Source organism: Heterocephalus glaber, unplaced genomic scaffold, assembly GCF_053883595.1.
Source record: "Heterocephalus glaber isolate CG9 unplaced genomic scaffold, H.glaber_assembly_v1.0 deba00001465, whole genome shotgun sequence".
In the NCBI taxonomy this organism is placed as follows: Eukaryota; Metazoa; Chordata; class Mammalia; order Rodentia; family Bathyergidae; genus Heterocephalus; species Heterocephalus glaber.
Genome location: NW_028258312.1, coordinates 24,157,798 through 24,178,078, shown reverse-complemented (window position 1 = coordinate 24,178,078; position 20,281 = coordinate 24,157,798). Strand labels below are relative to the sequence as shown.

Here is a 20,281-nt window from a genome sequence, read left to right as displayed (position 1 = left end):
GCCTTTAGTCCCAGCCCTCTGGGATGCTGAAAGAGGAGCATCACCAGTTCCAGCCCAGCCTGAGCTTGGACTGAGTCACTTAGACCCTGTCTCAAAATAAAAGAATTAAAAATAAAGGATTTGGAGTAGTAGCTCAGTGAAGGGTCTGGACTCCATTCCCAGTGTTGAAGAAATACATATTGTTTCAGTTATCCAAATTCTCCCTTTTATCCAAACAGTTTCTTACAAAAAGATATCAATATTAAGAGAAAAATTTGAGATGGCTAGTTGAGATAAGAGTTCATTCAAATTCTTTTCTTTAGCTCTCACTTTATCAAGTTACTAAAGATTCTACTTGGAACCCCTAAGCTCCAATGAACTTACTTTGGGAAACCTTGTTTTATGTGAAGAAATTAAAAATAGAACTCTTCATTCTTTTATTAGTCAATCTTCAGTGGAAAAAAATGCCTAAAATATATCAGCTATTTCTTTAGTTTGCAGAAATAAAGAATAGATTAAGAAAGTTTGGGTGGTTTTATTAAAACATAAACAAAACAAAACAAATACAAGTACAGGGGCATAAGGAAACCTTTGGAAGTAATGAATATGTCCATTACCTTGATCTGGTTTTGTGGCTATACGCATATTCTCAAACTGATCCAATTATATATACTAAATACAGTGTACTGTACCTACCATAATAAAGCTATTGAAAAAAGTTTCAGCATTACACTTCAAGATGGTGCAGTCTTGTTTCTTCCATCCTTTCTTTGATATAGATTCTGTCTTTGATAATTCCAATACTGAAGTTTGGTGTTTATAAGAAAGCGGCAGATAGATGTCCAGTCTCCGGAGAGAAATGTAAAGAATGTTTGATTTGATAATTCCAAATTGATGTATTCTCACCTCCTCATACATTTGACCACCATCTTCCAACTTTTTATTTTATTCTTTTATCAAACAAATGCTTAATAATTGGCTACTCTGTGCCAAGTACTGAACTAGACACTTGCAATATAGAGAGAAAAAGAATAAGTTTCCTGTTCTCATGGAGATTAAAACTTCAGCAGGAGCTACCAATAACACATATTAAGCAAATATGCACAAAATAATAATAATGAACTGCATTTATAATTTGCTGTAGCTGTGTGACACGAATATCTATGTGTAATATCTCTATATACATATCTGTATTAGTCTATGTCTCATAAGATTTTTGGACATAAATATACATATATTGCGCTGAATGCTCAAAATATCTATTAGTGGAAGAACACTTGGGAGGCTAGGAGACAACGTTTCACACAGTGAGGTCTAAGGTCCTGTACATCACAAACCAAGGTTTTTGTAATCTGACTCCAGTCCTTTTCCCCATTACTTCCCTGCCTACTCAAGTTGAATAGGTCTCCCGGCTGCCACTTAACTTGCACCCTATATTTTATTTCATCTATCTGGTCCTGCTTTTGTGCTCTCTTCTAGTGGCTTCCTCTCTTATTTCTGCCTAACAAACAGTGCCCTATTGTGAATTTTCACCTAATTGACGTCCTTCTCAGTTCATATAACTCCAGGAGCTCTTCACTGATAAATCCGCTAGAAGGATTCCTCCTTTTTCTAAAATTCCATTGTGTTTACTTACGTTTAGTACTTATATCTTCTATTATATTGGGATACATTCACTCAATAAATACACAACAGGTACCTGTTGTGCCAGCAATGGGAAAAATTTGTCTGCTTTAATGATGTCTTCACCATATCTCTTTGGTGAAATTTAGTTTCCAAAAGTAAGATAATGTCTACGTACCTTTGCAATTGTATTTATTTCAGGTGAACTAACATGCTTGAGTTTGACAGCTGCTGAATAAAAATTGGTGAATGTCTGAAGTGGTTTTGTTTAGCGTTAAAGCTATGTAATGATTTTTATTGTATGAAGTGATTACATTAAAAACTGCCATGTTCATCTTTTAAGCATCTATATTTTATCCTTCAATTTTCTATATGTAATTTAAGCTTACATTAAAACAGTTAAGGGAGTTACTGTCTGATATATGCCAATTTAATGTGTACAGCAGCACATAAGGAGAATTATGAGAACAAATGAAAGTATGCTGAAATATGTTTTTAAAGGAAGATGTTACTATTGGGATTATTGCTATTTTACTTTGTCTTACATTTTAAATAGGCAAATATTTTGGAGGAACTTTCAGTATTTCAAAAAAACCAGTTCTCTGTATTGTGTCTCTATTCAGAGGTTCAAATATACTTCCATCAATGCTGCTTCCCATGGATGTCCTCCAGAAAGAAGAAAGAACAGAAAGGAGAAGTAGATAATCACATTCTGCTTAGGTCTGCTGGCAGAGTTCCATGATGTCAGCCCAATTTTTGTTGTTGTTGTTGTTCCAAAGTAGGAGCTCATGGGCTTATCTCCATGCTTGTTTAAACCCATGGCCAATCATAATTTTGAGTGCCCTCCAAATCCAGAGGATCAGATGACCTGGTTCCAATTGAAAATTAAAATTACAAAGATGCGATTTATGCCTTTCTTTGTAGTTGATAGGTGGTTCTAAGTTGCATTCTGCCAGAGCTCCTGAAAACAGTACTGAGAAGCTTTCTATAAATAAGTAGTTTTGTTTACAGGAACTTGCTGGGGAGCTGGACTCGCACCACCTGCCGTTTTGCCTAGTGCTGAGAAGCGAGAGCAAGGGGTTTCAGACCTCTAAGATAATTCAACTCAGCCAACCTACCCCTATGTAAGCGAGGGGTTCTTTCTTGTTGACTTGTACTAGGTACGAGATTCTTTTCCCTTGTTAGAGATATTTAACACTTTAGAGATATTTAACAATGCTGTACTTTTTCTCCTATCATACCTGGTCTTCATTTCTTTTAAGCTTTCAAAGAATGCATTTTCTTTGCCTAAGGTGTTAACTAAAAGAGAATTGGGTAGGTTGAAAAAGAGTGTGAAAATGACCTGCCTTGAATGATGAAAATAAATGTCTGCAAAGTTTTATACTCACCCCAAATTCTCAATTTAAACCAGCGAAGAAACTTCAATCCTGTGGGCTAGTGGCAAACCGGAGTCCATATGGAGTTTCTCAATTGGTCTTCCGAGTAGGTGGCATATGAATATCATGACAGCATTTCTGTCTTGTCCCTCCTATGGTCAGAGATGCAGGATATATTTTCTGTCTGGTTGGCCCTAAGAATGGAGTGTCGGGACAGAAGTCATGGGTAAGGTTTTTTTGATGAGGTGATTGATCACTCAGCTAATAACTGAAGCACTTGTTTCCTGAGCTGTGTTTTGTAAAGCTGGGATGCCTTGAAGAAAAGGAGGCAATTCTATTACTAACTTAAAGCTCATTGAAAACTTACTATTAAGGTAACTAAGAAATGAGTGGGCAGAGCTTTCCATACATTCTGTAAAATAGGAGCTAATGTGAAGCAAAAGACCAACAGAGAGTCTGAAAAAAATGAAATCCTATCATTCTCTCCTAATTTTTACTCCTGTAGCCCACTTACCAGTATCATAGCCTAAGCTGACTTGGATGCCTGAGAACATCTGTAAGATGAAGAACTAGTACTGTATTCTGAGTCATATTTTCTATTTTTACTTGAAAGACTTATTTAGAGCTTGGCTACTATTAGTCTTGTCCTATTTCCCTCAGCTACTGTGAGTTAGTCAGTTGATTATTTGAAAATGTACATTAATCATCAGTGATTCTAAACTTAAGGCTAGAGAACAGAAGCAATTGACAGCCCACAGGACAAAAATTGAAATAATACTTAAAATTATAGTGCCTTTATTTAATTAGGAAAAGGCAAAATTATATTTTATTTCTTAAAAACTGAAGAGGAAGAAGCTATGCATTAGGGAAAACACTAGAAGAATCAATTGGTAGACCTCTTCTCCTCTCCTCCCTGCCTGGCTTGCACTGGCAGTTAGAAGGAATGGATCCGGAAGTTGACAGGCATGCTAGTGATGCATTCGTGCAGTAACCAGTACTTTCCGATAGCACTGCAGAAACACACGCTTGGAATTTCACAATGCTTTTATGCTGGCAATGTCACAAGGCTACCTTGGGCAAGGTTTGCCTCCTTCCTGGGCAAAGTAGGGCTGCTTTCTCCACCCCCTACAACCATCTCCTATAAATAATTTTTCTCAAAGGCCAAACTAAAGTTTCTTGGTTTCTAAACATACTTGTCATGGTGAGGGAAATCCTGCTCACACTGCGAAAGTCAGTTTAATGTGCTTGGTGAGCTACAGACACTGTGGAGGGGTGTATTCCCTGGCGAAATACTTGGATCTAACTGGGAAAGCCTTAGAAACAACCTCAAATGCCTTCCTCAAAACACAGTTTAAATCACTTGTGGGTACTGACCAAAGGATATTGCTCTAGTTTTTTAAATGTTCATGATTTCTTAAACTTATGACGTTGTCACTGTATACAATGAGGGTAGCAGATTTAGTTGTGCAAAACCTGGCCTTATTAAGTGTATTCTTGGTCCCATTAAAACCTCTTGGGGTTTCCTTCTCTCCTCTAGGTTAGTAAATGCTAAGTGAAATGGAGAATTAATGCATTTAGAAATTTAATTGATGTTTAAAAAAGCCCTAAAACATACTCCAGACTTTCACCTTGAATATTCAGTGGCTTTTGTTTTTATACTTGAATTAAATTGCTAATAGCTTGAGTGCAACCTCAATAAATTAAAAGGCTATTAATTAGAAGATAATCAATGACATAATTAAAGATAGCGATATGGTCTTGGGTGTGGTCTGATCGTGGTATCTAAGTGTGAAAAAAGCATCAGAGGAACAAGATTCAGAGGGTGTGGATCGGCAGGGCAGAGATCCTGGTGTGTTTTATTTTTGATGTCATAGAGGGAATAATGGCCATTCTTCTGCAGGGGCTGGGTTGAATCTTTGTTTTAAATATTTCAGTTCTGAATGGGAATATTTACTCCTGAAGAAGGGGGCTGATCTCTGTGTCCTAATAGAATCATGTGTAGGAAAATAATGCAGCTTGTGACCATAACGCCAAGGGAAATATAGTAGACACAGAAGGTTAAATACCCGCTTGCTTTTTCTTACAGGAGAAACCAAAAACATAAATGATTTAAAGAGTAAAATAAAAGGTAGATGATAGGAAAGAGGGAGGTAGACTTGTGGGAATGGGAAGGGGTTCTGGGAATGGGAGGAGAAGGGGAAGTAATAAAACAAGGAAACAAAAATAATATTTAGAAAATATAAGCTAACCTACATCGCCTTAAAAATTCCCTGGGCAATTAAGAAAATACTAGCTCAAGGTGGCCGACAAAAACATATTCTCACGAAAACACATGTTTCTTATCCTAATCTTGCTCTACACATAGCACACCATGGACAGGGTTGTGCCTGTGTTTCTCCAGGTGCCTCAGCAAAAGCCATCTGATTAGACTTTTCAACCAATCAACCAATGGAATCACTAGATCTATTACCAAAATGAGATGTTTAGAAATTTATTTGTTTGTAAGAACTAAGATGTATAGCAAGAGGGAAGGAAAATTAGAATGTAGCTCGGTGCCTGACTCCAAACAACTGCCTGAATATCCATTTTGGTGGTTCCCAAAATTCATTTTAGCTTTTTTGCATTTCACATCGGAAGTATGCTATATTTGTCATCCAGTGGGTGGCTTATTTTACCTGACAATTTCCGGTAGCACTTCCATGTTGGTGCAGATGACTAGATTCATCTATGGGGAGTAAAACGTTGGTCACCAGAGACTGGAAGGACGAGAGATCAGGGAGATTTTGGTCAAAGGACTCAAAACTTCCTTTGGGCCCGAGGAATAAGTTCAAAAGATTTTCTGTGACTATAGTGTTAATACAAGTATTTGTATATTTAAAACCAGCTCAGAGTAGATGTTGGGTGTTCACATCACACAAAAAATAAATATGTGAGAAAAAATGTATATGCTAAATAGCTTCATTTAGCTATTCCGGGGTGTGATTCATAAATATATACAATTTTTGCCAAGTAAAAATTGAAACCAAACGAAAAATCAGTTGAGGTTGCAGTTTAATTCCTGCCTGTGGTTTAATTGCCAAAGTCTAGATTCTTAAAGTAATAGTGATCTTACCTTAGGGGCAATGAATTTGTGAGCGGCAGGACTGCAGTGAAGTTACAGACCACACCTGTAGGATTAAAAACTTCCCTGCACTTTCTGCCACACGAGTCTGGGATGGGCCACAGAATGCGTCCGTGTGACCTCCCTCAAGCCCTCAGCAGGGACAGCAAGAGGCCATGAAGCTGCCTCTGGACGTGGAGTGGAGACTGCTGGACAAAGGGTCTCCACACCACGCCGCACTCTCCCTGCCTTTCATTTGGAAAGCCACGAGGCCTGTCAGGCCGGACTGGGAGGCTTCCCCATTCAGTCTGTCCAGGGGTCATCAGAATGTGCTGCCGTTATCAGAGGAGCACTCACACCGCAGGAAGTATCACTCTCAAATAAGAAGAACCCATGTAAGTAAGAACAGTAGCACCTTCAACTTGAAAGCTCCTATTTGCCCAACAGCACTTTCATCTGGGACAAAAAACCCTAACGAATATTTTTAGTAAGAGTCCTGGTCATAGAAAATGCGTCTGCCCTCTTGATTTCAAGCCGCAAATCTACTTCGGTGAGGATGCTGTGGGTGGTGGAGGGAATGCTCAACAGCCTCACACATGCTAACCTGCCTGATACTTAGCATCAGGCTCTTCTTTCTGAGGCCCCGATTCTCCTCAGGATGCTCCTCCTACTCATCAAGGCCGAACACTTAAGTTTTAAAAACTCCATGTTCTCAATCCACGTTTACAAATCTAATCAGATGGGAAATTATGGAAAATCATCATCAGGACTGAATCTCAAATCCTCTCCCTCCTATCACACTTCTCTCTTTTCCTTCTAGTACCTCCTTTCCCAGGTTCACACACACACACACACCCACCCTTCCTCGGTCTTTGTTACTTCTAGTGTTTCCTCTGGTTCACCCATCTACCTGACATACTTGCAAGAATGGCAACTCTGTTTACACAGTTACCTTCTTCAGTCTTTATCTTATGAGAGGAAGTACAAGTTGGGTCCTCATTTTGATTTTCAACTCATTTTTCTCAGTCTAACCTTCCGGACACTCTTCTCTGCTGCTGACTTGGTCTCTTTGGTGTTTTTTTTTCTATAAATCTGTGTTTTCTTATTGGTTGGGAAGCCATTTCTCCTCTTGTATTTGCCTTGTTCTCTTCTTCTCCTCCCAGGGACCTCTTTCCTGGTCTCCTGCTATCCGTCATCTGAGCCTTTCTCAAATACATTCTCTCCACGAGCCATTTCTGTGTCTCAAAATAGACGTGATGATTCCTTCTTCAAATACATAGTTGACATTATCATCTGTCAATTAGGCCATACTTGCTTTGTAAGAGGTACTCTGACATGTCTAATTTTTCCAGCTAAACCACAAAGTTCTTAATGTCTGGGACTAAAGCTTATTTGCATTGCAATGGTTGGACTGGTAGTCAGGATATAGTCATGGATCTATATATATACAGACATATATATATATATATATATATATATACAGAGTTACAAAAGTGTATTTCTAAATAAATATGTTTATATTTAATAAATTAGGTGAAAGAATGAGAGTCATATCAAAAAGAAAATGAACTATGTCTTCCTTTATGAGAGAGGGGTCAACTTAATTCTTCACTTGGCTTTCTTTTTGTACCTATTGAAAAGTTTTTTTAACTAAAAGGTTAGAGAACTTGAGCACACGATTCAGAAGCCAAAATGAGTAATTAAGTCACTCCTGCAATGACATGTTTTAAATGGAGTGCTTTTCTATCTGTTATATCTACCCGAAGAATAATACTAAGGATTTTTCCACCTACTCCTTTGTCTCATAATAAATTGTATTGGAAACTTGTGTGCTCCTTCTCTAAAATAGCATACCAACTTCAACATTTCCTTAGATGGCATGCTGATTACTTAAGAACATCACTTACAAATTATTTGCCAAGTTATTTTTATAAACCAGCATTTCTGCTGGGGGAAATTCCTTCAAATGTTTGGCCAACTTGGGCCTGCAACAAATAGTGTTTGTCAATAAATATTAAACCATCATATGAATATGGAGTTGAAACTTTGAATTATATCTGTGTTGTGGGATTTATTATTCTCTTCTGGAGATGCCTGGGATACGGAGGCCAAAAGGTCTCTTGCAAATCCTGTATTATTCATTGAGAAAGCCACAGAGGCATGAGACTTGAAACTTTTGGAACTGTTGAGGACTTTTACAGGAAAGCAGCGTTCTTCACTGGGCCATCTTATCCGAGGAGGAAAACATAATGCAGACTGAATGATAATGCCGCTTTTAAAGGTATCACCTTTTTGAGGGTAGGTTTTTGATGTAAAATACAGGATCGATCGGGGGAATTGGAAATGTGAGGCTTTGCTTTAATTTTACCAAATAGTTCAAGAACAAAAGATGAGCAAGTTAACAGAGGCCACGCTCAAAGGGGTGGATTGTGTGCAGCAAAGCCCATGTTGTGGAAGAGCTGGGGAACATGGGAGTGTTGCAGAGCCCAATCACAAGAGGGCAGGGGTGCAGAAGTGGAGGGGCTGTGCTCTTGGTTTTGTCACCCAGCAGCCTTTCCGGGATCTCAGTAATCATTTAGCCAACTGTGTTTCTATTTGTGCTTGATGATCTTGGAAGGTGAGATTACAACTGGACTCAGAGCCAGGCTGCCTGGTTTGAAACTACTCTGCCACCTAGAAGGTCTATAATTTAGAGTGAGTTATTCAACTTCTCTGAATCAGTTAATTGATATATAAAATTGGTAGTATGAGGATATCTTCCTGTTTAAGTTGTTGTGAAGACTGAATGGGTGAATATGTTTAAAGCGCTTAGAATGTTGCCTAGCACAAATAAAGCAGTACGAAATGCATTAGTTATTAGTTGTAACCTTAACCCCTATCACAGAGGCTAAGGATGCAAAAAATTCTGTATGAATGTCCAACAACATGTTGATTCCTCTAGGGAATATCCAAAAATCAGCTATAGTGAGTCAAATGATTTCCAGCTAAGTGTGTTGCTGAATCAGATTCATTCTGTCTGATTCTGTGTTCTGGGTGAGTATCAGTGTGGTTTATAATTTCTCTACTATTGGTCCCTTCCCATGACTCTTGATTGTCCTAAACCAAAGACTCCTATATAAAATAGAGTACTACTGAGCTATAAAAAATGATAAACTAGAGACATTTATAGCTAAATGGATGCACATTGAAGCCATACTCTTATGTGAAATAAATAGAACACACATGTGTAAATACTGAATCGTTTTTCTGGTATAAGAAACTGAAAGTGTAAATAAGGATCAAAATATATAATAGATAATGTGAAATAGGAAGAAAAGGTCAAAGGGGGAAGGGGAAGGGGAAGTGGAAGAGGTAGGGGACAGGAAAGAAGGGAAACAAAAAATAGGAGAAAAGGGAAAGACAACGGAAACAAAGACTTTGTAAATAGGGAGGGGTGGAGGGGTTGAAGGGAGGGTTAGGAATGGGAAAAAAAAAAAGAACCAAGATATATCATGTACAGGTACAAATTCCCAATGATGAATGTGATCATATTGTAAACCTAAAATGTACCAATAAACTTAATGAATAATAATTTTTAAAAAAGCATTCAGTTTGCCCAGGTGGGATGGTGGAGCGTGCCTATCACTGCAGAAGTCTAGGAGGCTAAGGCAGAAGGATTGCAAGTCAGAGCCCAGCCTGGGGGCGCCTCAGTGACTCGGAGAGATCCCACCCAAAATACAAAAAATAAAAAGGGGCTGGGGATGTAGCTCACTGTGAAGGCCCTGGGTTCAGATACTAGTGCCAGAGAAAGAGAGGGAGAGCATGAGTGAGAGCGAGCAAGTGAGAGAAAACTTCAGCTTGCCTTGCAGAGACCATGAATGGCACGCCTCGAGAAGTTAGAGTAACTTCAAGCGAAGAGGCCACCTGGGGGCCTGTGATTTTTCTCAAGAATGAGGGTAGAATCTTCCCTTCCTTCACTGAGAGACTCTGTTGCTGCTTCTACTCTGAGTAGAAACCCAGGGGACTTCCAGGCCTGCTCAGTGGATATGGTTAGAGCCCACCAGGTCAGGAAGGGAAGGGAGTGAGGCCCATCCCTGCTTGCTTCACTGCTCTAGGCTCACTCTAAAAACCGTGTACTAGCTCCTCTCCTGTCTGCTATCACCACTGGTCTTTTGATGTTTTTCCCCCGACAAAGGAAAACTTAAGCCACACGGTGAAGACTGAGCATGTCGCCACTGCTTTCCTGCAAGGGGCGATGCTCTTACTGAGGTTGGTTGTCTAAGTCACAGAGCTAGATCTCCTATGCACATTACCGAGGAATAGATTCTGGGACGCTGTGGAAAGTATGCGATATTGGCATAATAGATCAAGACTTTCATCAACATAAAAGGAAAGGAATTACAAGGAACTTGCTGACAGGGAATTGTAGCTTGATAGGGCACTCAGGGGGCAGATACACTAAAAGCATTTTGGCACCGAGAAGTGTATTTCCTGGACAGATGTGTTCCATTCGTGATAGGAGGGGGTCTCGTACTTCGCACGAGCTTTAACATGCCGTTACAAGTAAGCAGAGGCCATGTGTGTCAGCTTGTGTTATCACAGGAAGTTCACCGCTATCACCCTCTTAAAATGACATTGCTTCAAGAAAACCAGACCAGAATTTTCTTTGAAAAAAAAAGCAGCGATTCCATTTTTGTTTGGTGTTTTCTCCACTCAGCTCGGTGGTCAGATCAGGAGAATGGTGGCAGTGTTTGGATTTGTGTGCATGCTTGTAAACGCTTGGCCATTTTAGCACACTGCTTTATTTTGTCTTTTACAATTTCTTCTTATAAGTTCCAAGCAGTATTAGTATTATTGACATTCAGAAGGGTTAGCTTACAGAAGTGTTGGTCCAAAAGAATGGAAATATTTTCTTATTTTCTCAAATAGAAAAAAAGAAAGAAGAAATGCCCAGTGAAATAATTCTCAAGGTTTTAGTGGGATCACAAAATGAAATTTTTCTACAATACTCTTGTGTATGAGAAAATCTGGAAGGCAGAAGTTATTTTCCTCTAATTTTCACACTACCTATAATTTTTGAGGTCTTCCTGGTCCCCATTATTTTCTTTATAGCTGAATAAATAGATTCAGAGTTTTTCTTCACCCAATGAGCCCCTTTTCATCATAAAGTATAATAAGAAGGCCCCAGACTTAACTACAGTGTCCCAGGCTGCCCTTTATAGTAGACAAAAGGTAAAACGAGCTGATCAAGTAACAAACTACAAATTGATGCAGGCGGTGAGAACAGAGAGCTGGTTTTCTGCCCTGTAAACGTCTGTACAAAAGTGGGGAACATGGTTAAAAACATTGGCGGCAGCCGGTTACTGGAATAGCTAGCATTTCCAGGAACAAATGCATTCCTAATGAATTTGTGGACACTGCATTTACCGCAACAACGGCAGGTTTTCTCACACAGGCACTCCCAGCACCCGCCTGTGCAGGGTTTATTGACCTTCTGCAAACACTGACAGAGGAGTGGGCTGCCAGAGAGAGGCAGAGAGCCATTGAAAACATCTTGGAAAGGCCTCTGAGAGAATTTTTAGTGTTTAGAAGACCTACTCTTCTCTCTGCCAAAAGTCAGTTTTTCATTAAAGGATTCAAAGAGTGAAAAAAATTATACGGTTTTCTAATGACATAGTCACGCAATCCCTTCCAAGACCCACAGTACCTGTGGAGATTCTGTTTCATTCTGAGGCCGCTCTTATTTCTTGATTGTAGTATAAACACATTCTGCCGGACTGAGCAGGGCTTTTCTTTCTCCTCTCCTTTACATGATTTTGCAATCTTCATGTGTATTAAACAGCAAGTCTAGCATGAAGGAGTATATTTCCACAGGACACATAACCTTCCTTAAACATTAATAGTTTGGACCTTGAAACTAATTGGCCAGAGAACACCGTTCTCTCCACATCTGGCTAAAAGTAGAAGAACCGAAGTCGTCATAGAGCAATGTTTTACTCAGTTCAGAGCCACTGGCTAAATCACCATTAGGTGCTACATTGATAAGAAGTCATATGTCCTAAAAATATAAAGCTACAAATTTCATATTCAAGGAAAGATTCTTTTTGATTCAAAATAACTCTTTTCCTTAGAAGCGTTTTGCATTGTTACATTTGACCAGATTGCCTAAGGTTAAAGATTTCAGGCTTAAATAATCAAACATTATCATCTTGCTTTTCTCTATGCAAGATTTGATTTTCCTAGAAAATATCCCATAACTAAATTAATTCGACTCTAGGAGAATACTATAACTAAAACTGACATATATTCACCTCCTCTTTTAGGCTTTCAAATTAAAGTAACACAGCTCTTTAGCCAAATAATGTTCTGTTTGTGAACAGTAAAAAACAAGGTGATATTTGTTGGTGAACTTCTGGAAAGTTACTCAGAACTTTCATCACTCTCATGTTCTCTTGTCCCCATCCTAAGCCAAACACAGAGAGAGATGATGATGACAGAACAAATTGCAATCAAACATCCAATCTTCAGACATCTATTCAATATATAGGTCTGGTGTAAATAAATGATGCAGATGCCACAACTTCACATATATCATTTCATTTTACCAGTGATGCTTCCAAATTCACTGAAGAACACATCCAGTAAAAACATTTTAATGATCAGTTCTAGACATCAAATTTACTCTGCCCTGTGTGCTTGTAGTTGGTATTCTAACTACTGAATAAATGGCTTTAACTTCAAAAGAACTGGTTGACTTGCTGATTTGGAACTGCTTCTCAACAGCAGTAAAGAGCAGCCTTCTAGCTGAGATCAGAGGAATTGAACCAGTTATAAGGGAAGAAGTTATCTGCCAGGCAATTAAGCATTCCAAATGCCTAGCTCTATAAACAGTGAAAGGCATTAACCACCATGCATTCACCCCAAATGTCACCAGTACCTGTGTACTTAAACAATATGGGTATCTCTTCCATTTCCTTTGGTTATTGACTTATTAGCCCATTTCCCTGATTGTTAGCACTTATACCAGTGGTAATGAGTGCATGTGAAAAATTCACAGTAACTAGTTAAGTGGTAAGAGATTAATAATCAATGGAAAATTGTATACATTGTGCTTTGAGATTATTTGCAATTCTAGGGTATAAGAGTTGCCTGAGAGGTATGTGATATCTTGAAATCTCTTCTCTTTTACACATATTTCATCAACTCTTAAAACATCTCTTTCCAGACAATTCCTTTTAACTTGGGTTAAGACTACTTTTAGGAGGGATTTTTTTCAGAATGGAGGCAAAGTCTACTCTGGCTAAGATTTGATTATATTCTAGGTTAGCCTATTGGAGCCTATTGTTATTAGGTGATTTTTTTCCTGTAGCATTGCTTGACTGGTCAATTAGGTTCATATCCGTTTACATGTATCCTTGAATGGTGTTTAAACTTCATATTTTACCAGGAACTTTTATAAGGTACTTCTACCTAAGCCCCACACTTGTGATTTTAGTTTTATTGTCCTGGGGTGAGTTCTGAGATGGGTATTTTGTAAAACATAAAACAAATAAACAAACAACTTTCTTCAGATCCATCAGTTAGGGCTCCAGCAAGAAATCCAAAAGAAGAGACTTTAATGATGGGACTAAATACAAAAGTGTGAAGAAAATAATCCAAGAAGCCTACTTTTAAGGAGAAAGTGGACAGAATTTAGTAACATCTGGAATCAATTAGGACTCCTGAAAGAGGCTTAGGTCACAGAGGGAAAAACTACTGTCAGATATATGACTCTTAAGTAGGGAAAGAGTCAGGCGAATAAAATATCCAGACTCCTCTCATCCTGCCCGCCTATCTTTTGCCAGTGGCTTTCACTTGCTAAGCCTAGGAGAGGCCAGAGGACGAGGGAGCCCAGGTGGCACTCTGTGTAATGTCATCCTCTAAGGGCACAGGAAGGGTAGAGAGGATGCATGCATGGGAGGAGGTGAATGCAGATGGTGCTATAGCAGAAGAAGCAACACATGGCCCTGGTTCAGAACTACTGCAGTGGATAATAGGAGGACCAGGAATTACTTAGGGGAATGTACTCTGAGATGATTATGATACAGTGAAAGGACCACATTTTCATGCCTGAAACTGATAGCAGAGAATGAGACACATCCAGTGTCACGCAGGTCAGAAGTCCCAGATGCAAGGTTGAGAATAGCTCCAAGTTACCAAACACACAAGTGATGTGCTGAAAATTACACTTAAGGAAAGTTAATTAGGCAGAAAGGTACAGAATATCTTTAAAAATGAAGATCCTGAAGAAAGAGACACAAGTTGGAAAAGCATCAGTGAGTCTGGAGGTGGGATTTTTAGGATCCTCACCTAAAGCAGTAAAAATTGGAATGGAAAGGAGGAAACAGAGTGTGCAAAGTAAAATTTATGGACTTTGGAAATTATTGCGTGAATTAGATGAATAAAAGTGAATTTGGAGTTAAAGATAGTTGGGTAATTTTAGCCTGGAAAAGCATTAGAAAGTTGGTAACAGTAATAGAATAAGGACAGGAGAGGCAGATGTTTTTATCTGGAAGAACTCACTCACAGGTAGGCAAAGATAAACAAATATATGGACTGAAGAGTTCATTGTCACTTGTTGATTTTGGAACTGGAATATGTGAGAATCTGGATAAAATATGTAATGGTACATAAGTCTCCAGTCTCATGATATTTGTAAAGTTATTGAAATACCCGGAGCTCAGTTCTTTTCCATATTACATTAGACTCATTCTAGAGCGATGTTAAAATATTTATTTAAAGGGAAAGGTGGAGATTTCTACCCACCCCTCTGCTTTCTTTTTTTTCTGCTTGTTGAGCTAGACCCAATGGCTTGTGTGGCCTTTGGTAAGTTCTAATACTATTTTATTCTTGAATTTGATAGTGATGAATTTGATACTGACAAATACGGAAGTTTCAAAAAAGTAAATTGGCCTATTTCAGAGTATCTGATAAACATTTTAATTTTTTCCTGTTTTTTGTTGAACACAAAGAATGAGTCTGCATACAAATATTCATATGTTGATAGAAATTAAGACACATACATGATGATATACTTAATTTGAGCTTAGTTACTTCCATGTAGGTAGAAGAATGTCATTCTCTCTTTTTTGGTATTTTTACTGTTAGGTGTTGTTGGGGATTGAAACCAGGGCTTTCCCATGGAGCTATATCTGCAGCTTTTTAAAATTTTTTATTATGAGACAGGTTCTCAGAATAAAAATTACTAAGTTACTAAGTTCCCCAGTTTGGGCTTGAACTTTCAGTCCTCCCGCCTTAGCCTCTCAGAGTGCTAGATAAAAAAATTTCAAAGTTCATTATGAATTCTCATATTCTTTGGAGGAAAAAGTCATCATTGGAAATATTGTTTCATTATTCAGTTTCTTGGTATATTAATTTATGCTACTATCTTTCTCCTAGCCAAGTAGATTTGTTTCTCATCCCTGATACCTTGCTCAAACTAAATGGAAATAATTGTTTCTCAAAACTAGGAAGCCATTTTGGGCCAATATCACTGTGCCTACTACCAATTTCTATGTTTATCCCTGTGATTCCTCCCCTACAATTTCATGTGTTGACCCTTAAATAGTAATGTTTGTTCTGGAAAAGAAGTTTAGCAACTATAATAGTCCTCCACAATCCTATTTTTATTCCATGGCCCCAAGGTTATTGCAAAAGATGAAAAGCTTAATTTTAAAAATTTAACTTTCATAAAATTCTTAAAATTAAGCCACTCATCTAACAGAAAAGTGATTTTGAAAAAAAAAAAAGAAAGAAAAAACCTATTCCAGGACAGAATGATGGGGTAATTGAAGAGATTAATTTCAAATAAATCTGACTAAATAGTGTAAGAATATTGTGGGGTTTATTCGTATGTTCATTTGCAAATTTCTAGGTGAAACTTCAATAGATGAGTCTCTTTAAAAAGTTACCCACTGCTTTTTTGTTCTGTTATGAAAATATTATTTGACGTATTACTTTAGACTCACAAAATCCAGTGACAAATAACTCAGAAATATTAACTCATTCAGCTTTTCAAATGCTGTACTTTGCATGCTTTTCCTCAACTGTATTCAATTTTATTGAAATACAGTGTCTTTAAGTCGAATTAATCTCTGAAGGCATATATTTCCATGTAAGTTTAACATAAATGCTGAGTCTTAATTGCTAGGTGCTTATTTCAACTTCTCCTGGGTCCATAGTTGATTCCGGAAAGGCTACTGTGCTCATTTGCTGTCCATATAGCATTTTAGAACCAGGGTAGTTAAATCTGAGTGCTGTGGACTGAAGGTCAACTTTATTTTTGGTGGCAACTCTATTTTGAGATTTTAGGAAGTTCTGAAGACTCTGTGAACCTGGTGAAAAATAACCTAAATTACATTAATTCACATTCCATCATCAACCACATTACTCTGAGTCTTAGCTCTCAGTTTCACCCTGCGTCCTGTTCCCAGAGGCGGCTGACTTCTGAAGAAATGTACAAATTTCCTGGCCTGCTCACTCTTCAAGTGGTAAATCATAAACTGAGTTAGGTGTGTGATATTTCTATTGCTCTCTTCTGACTATTTCTACAGACTCTTGGAATGAAATACAGATACTGTAAGGCCCACTATTTATTCTTGGTTCATGGTATTTATATTTGTATGATGCTCAAAATATAAGTTCAAATGCATTTTTAAAACAAGTTGATAAATAATACCACCAAATCTTTTACATTTTTAAATTTTAGAAGAACAATGTCATTATCTAAGGTATAAAATCCAAATGTAGGTTTTTTTTTTTGAGGCAAGAAGTAGACATGAATACAGATTTCTTCTGTTTCTTTCCTTTATTTTTTAGTGTAGAAATTGTGAATGACCAAAGCATTAAGCTGTGTGCTCTGCACTCACATTGTGAGATACCCATGCCAATTTGCTGTTTTGGGATAGAAGCTCACTTAGTTGTCCATTAATCAGATGAGGACATGGTGGTTCCCCTTGGTGGTCAGCCCTATGGACCATTAGCAGTGTTTTTCAGAGTGAGCCTGATTTTCAGCTAGGATATTGTTTGATGAGCTATTTCCAGAAAGCCAATTCCCAATCGTTGATCTTGGAAGTCACTGAAAAGTTGAAGAACAGGGTAGGAGAAAAGGAAGAACAGTTCACACTATTTATAATCATTTTCTTGGTCCTGGTGATAATTTTGCTGGTTGACCGGTATGTTCTCTCATCCCCCTGCCAACCAACTCTGCCTGTTTCCTTTGAAAAGTTTTGCTTTTATGACATGTGCTTGAGACAGTTGCTTACGTGTGTGAAGACGCTGGATACACAAGGGGTGAACACTTGTTTTCATCACTCTTAATGTTCTGAATACAGAATAAGATTCTATGATGGAGAAAAAAATATAGAGCCCCCAGGAAGGTAGATGGGTATTTCCGACTCTTATATAAATCTTCAGAAGGAAAAGATCAATGCGGGAAGCTGGGATAAGGTAATCCAGGTCTAAATTCGTGGGTCAACACTACCACCTTTGACATGTGGCTCCTTAATCTGCATCCAGAACTTTCCCATTCTTGCCTTTTCCTGATCAGTAAGAAAAGCAAAAGAAAAAAGAGAGGCGATCAAACCAAATAATCTTTAAGGATAAGACCTGAAAGTTGTACATATTGTCACTTATATGCACACTGCTAGCATCAACTTAGTTATAAGAGTAAGATAGCTAGATGCTAAGAAAGAGGAAATATAGCTGAGTGAATGTGTGAGCAGTATATTTTACAAAAGAGAATAACAGAGAATTTAAAATGTGGGAAATTAGCGATCTCTACTCCATAACCATATCCTAGTGAATGGAATTTAACTGATATCCTTGCAAATATAATAAATATAATATAATATAATTGCAAAATATAGCATACACTTTAGTAGATGTTAGGTAAAATAATTTACCAAAGTCAAGTGAAGTTCTATGGAGAAAATTACATTTGTACCAACCATAATTTTTCTTCATGGTTAGTTTTAGGGAGTTTAATTTGCATGTAAAATAATCAACATTTATAAAATATGTCAGGAATGCATGACTGATCCATACTGATCAGGTGTTCTAAATTTCCAGTTTTCTGGATGAATTATGAAAAGTTTAGTCAGTTATCTGGATATATGGCTATTTGGAATTTCTAACAAAATTGCACCAGATAACTTAATATCTCAGTACTCTACTATATCAATTATTGTGCCTTAGTCTACTGTGATGGGTTTGTATAACATAATTTGTCATTCATTGGTTTTAAAATTTTTTAAAAATGCAGTTTGATATTTAATTAACACAATAATTGCATGTATTTATGAGGTACAATGTGGCATTTCAGTACATGTATACAGTATTTAATGATCAGGGTATCAGATCAGGGTAATTGGCAAATCCATCACCTTCAACAGTTATCATTTCTTTGTGCTAGGGTAGTTCAAAATCCTCTCTACTAGCTATTTTGAAATATATAATTGATCATTGTCAACCATTTCTCCTATGCAACTGTAGCCCTGTACCTGTTAACCACCTTCTCTCCATTGCTACTCCCCAAAATTCTCCACAGTCTCTGAAAAACATTCTACTCTTTCCTTCTGCGACACTAACAAGTGCGAACGTACAGTATTTGTCATTCTCTGCTTGACTGATTTCACATAAAATAATGTACTCCAGTTCCATCGTGTTGGTGTAAATGATACTCTTTCATTCTTTTTATGAGTGTGTGTGTGCACACATGTGTGTGCATATTTCTTTATCCATTCACCTGTCAGTGGACATCTTGGACGATACTCTGCCATGGCTATTGTGAAACAGCATTGCTGTAAACATGGGAGTGCAGATATTTTTTCCACATGCAGATTTCATTTCCCAGAAACCTCTTATATAAGAATGACAGGTAAATAGAGAGTCCCTCCAAGGAAGAACCGGCAAAGTGTTGAAAGTGTGTATTTAGTTGGGTTGGAGCAAAATACTTCATGAAACTATGCCTTGCTTGTCTTTCATTTTTGAAGGCAAGGGGAATGTGTGATATTAAAGGAATAAGCAGAGTAAAGGATGGCCTCACAGTCTGATTTCAATCACGGGGAGGGGGTAGCAGTCTCATCCCGTCCTCCAGTAGAGACACCTGGGTGTAACCCTTCTCTTTCTGCCCGATGTTCATTATTCCATCCTGGTGTGTAGTCTACCTATACTGCACTGAGCCCCCTACATAACTTTCTGCTGCTGACCATAGTTCAGCATATCACCCTCCGGCCTTACTGCACTCCCCAAAATGTGCATCCCTTCATGTCACCAGCAAGATCTTTCTGATGGTTTTCCATGATTTTCAGGATAAAATAATGTTCTTTCCTCAGCAGAGGTTGCCCTTTATAATCTGACTTTTGTTCTCTGCTTAGTTTTACCTGCTGCAGCTTTCAAAAATAAAATGACTCATAAACTTCCCCAGATGTATCTTGTATTTTCATACTTGTAGGCCTTAAAAACCATCTCTACTTTGTCTACCTGGCTTTCTTCAACTCTGTCTTCAAGATTCAGCTTAGATTTCATTGAAAAGGAAAACCCCAACTTTCTTGGGCCCTTTTTGACTTGCAAACCAGGCTTAAGAGCTTCTCCTCTGGACACTGATTATGGTGTGTGTGTGTCTCTGCTATACACCTTAGTATGCTAGACCTGATTGAATCACACCACATTGTTCTGTGTGCTGCGGATGAATACCGGTTAACTCTGGTCTGTGTGTTCCTTGCTCTAATTCCTCAAAAGGAGGGGAAGGGGAAGTAGAAAGAATTAAGATGTGTACATGTATCAAGTCCCCACAATGCATAGAATCATTATGTATTCCAAACGTGCACATAAAAAATAAAAATTAAACAAAAAGATAATATCAACTATGCTTATAAAATATGCTATAGTATACTGTAATATCAAATATGCTTATAAAACATGCTCTACTATAATATATTATCAACTATGCTTATAAAATATAATAGATATTCTGTCAGGATTTGTTCAAGGTAATTTACTTGATAAAATACGAAGAAAAATGAGATACATATTATACCCTCGCAAGCATTTTTATTAGACAAATCTATTAAACACTTCATTAATTTGTGGCACTGAAGAGAAATATTGGAGGGTTTCAAGTCCTGGAGTGGGAGATAAGCTGTGTATTCACTTTACAAACCAATCAGTGCATTTACCAGTGTGA

General features: G+C 37.8%; 1 long non-coding RNA gene across 1 annotated transcript; it reads right to left on the bottom strand.

Annotated features, from left to right (window-relative positions):
- Window positions 1–301: 301 nt before the first annotated feature.
- LOC147826613 (uncharacterized) lies at window positions 302–12,071 on the bottom strand. Its single transcript, XR_015438972.1, has 3 exons — window positions 11,765–12,071; window positions 2,991–3,172; window positions 302–2,470 (listed from the first exon to the last, which is right to left on the bottom strand). It is a non-coding gene; the product is annotated as an uncharacterized LOC147826613 (long non-coding RNA).
- Window positions 12,072–20,281: the final 8,210 nt, after the last annotated feature.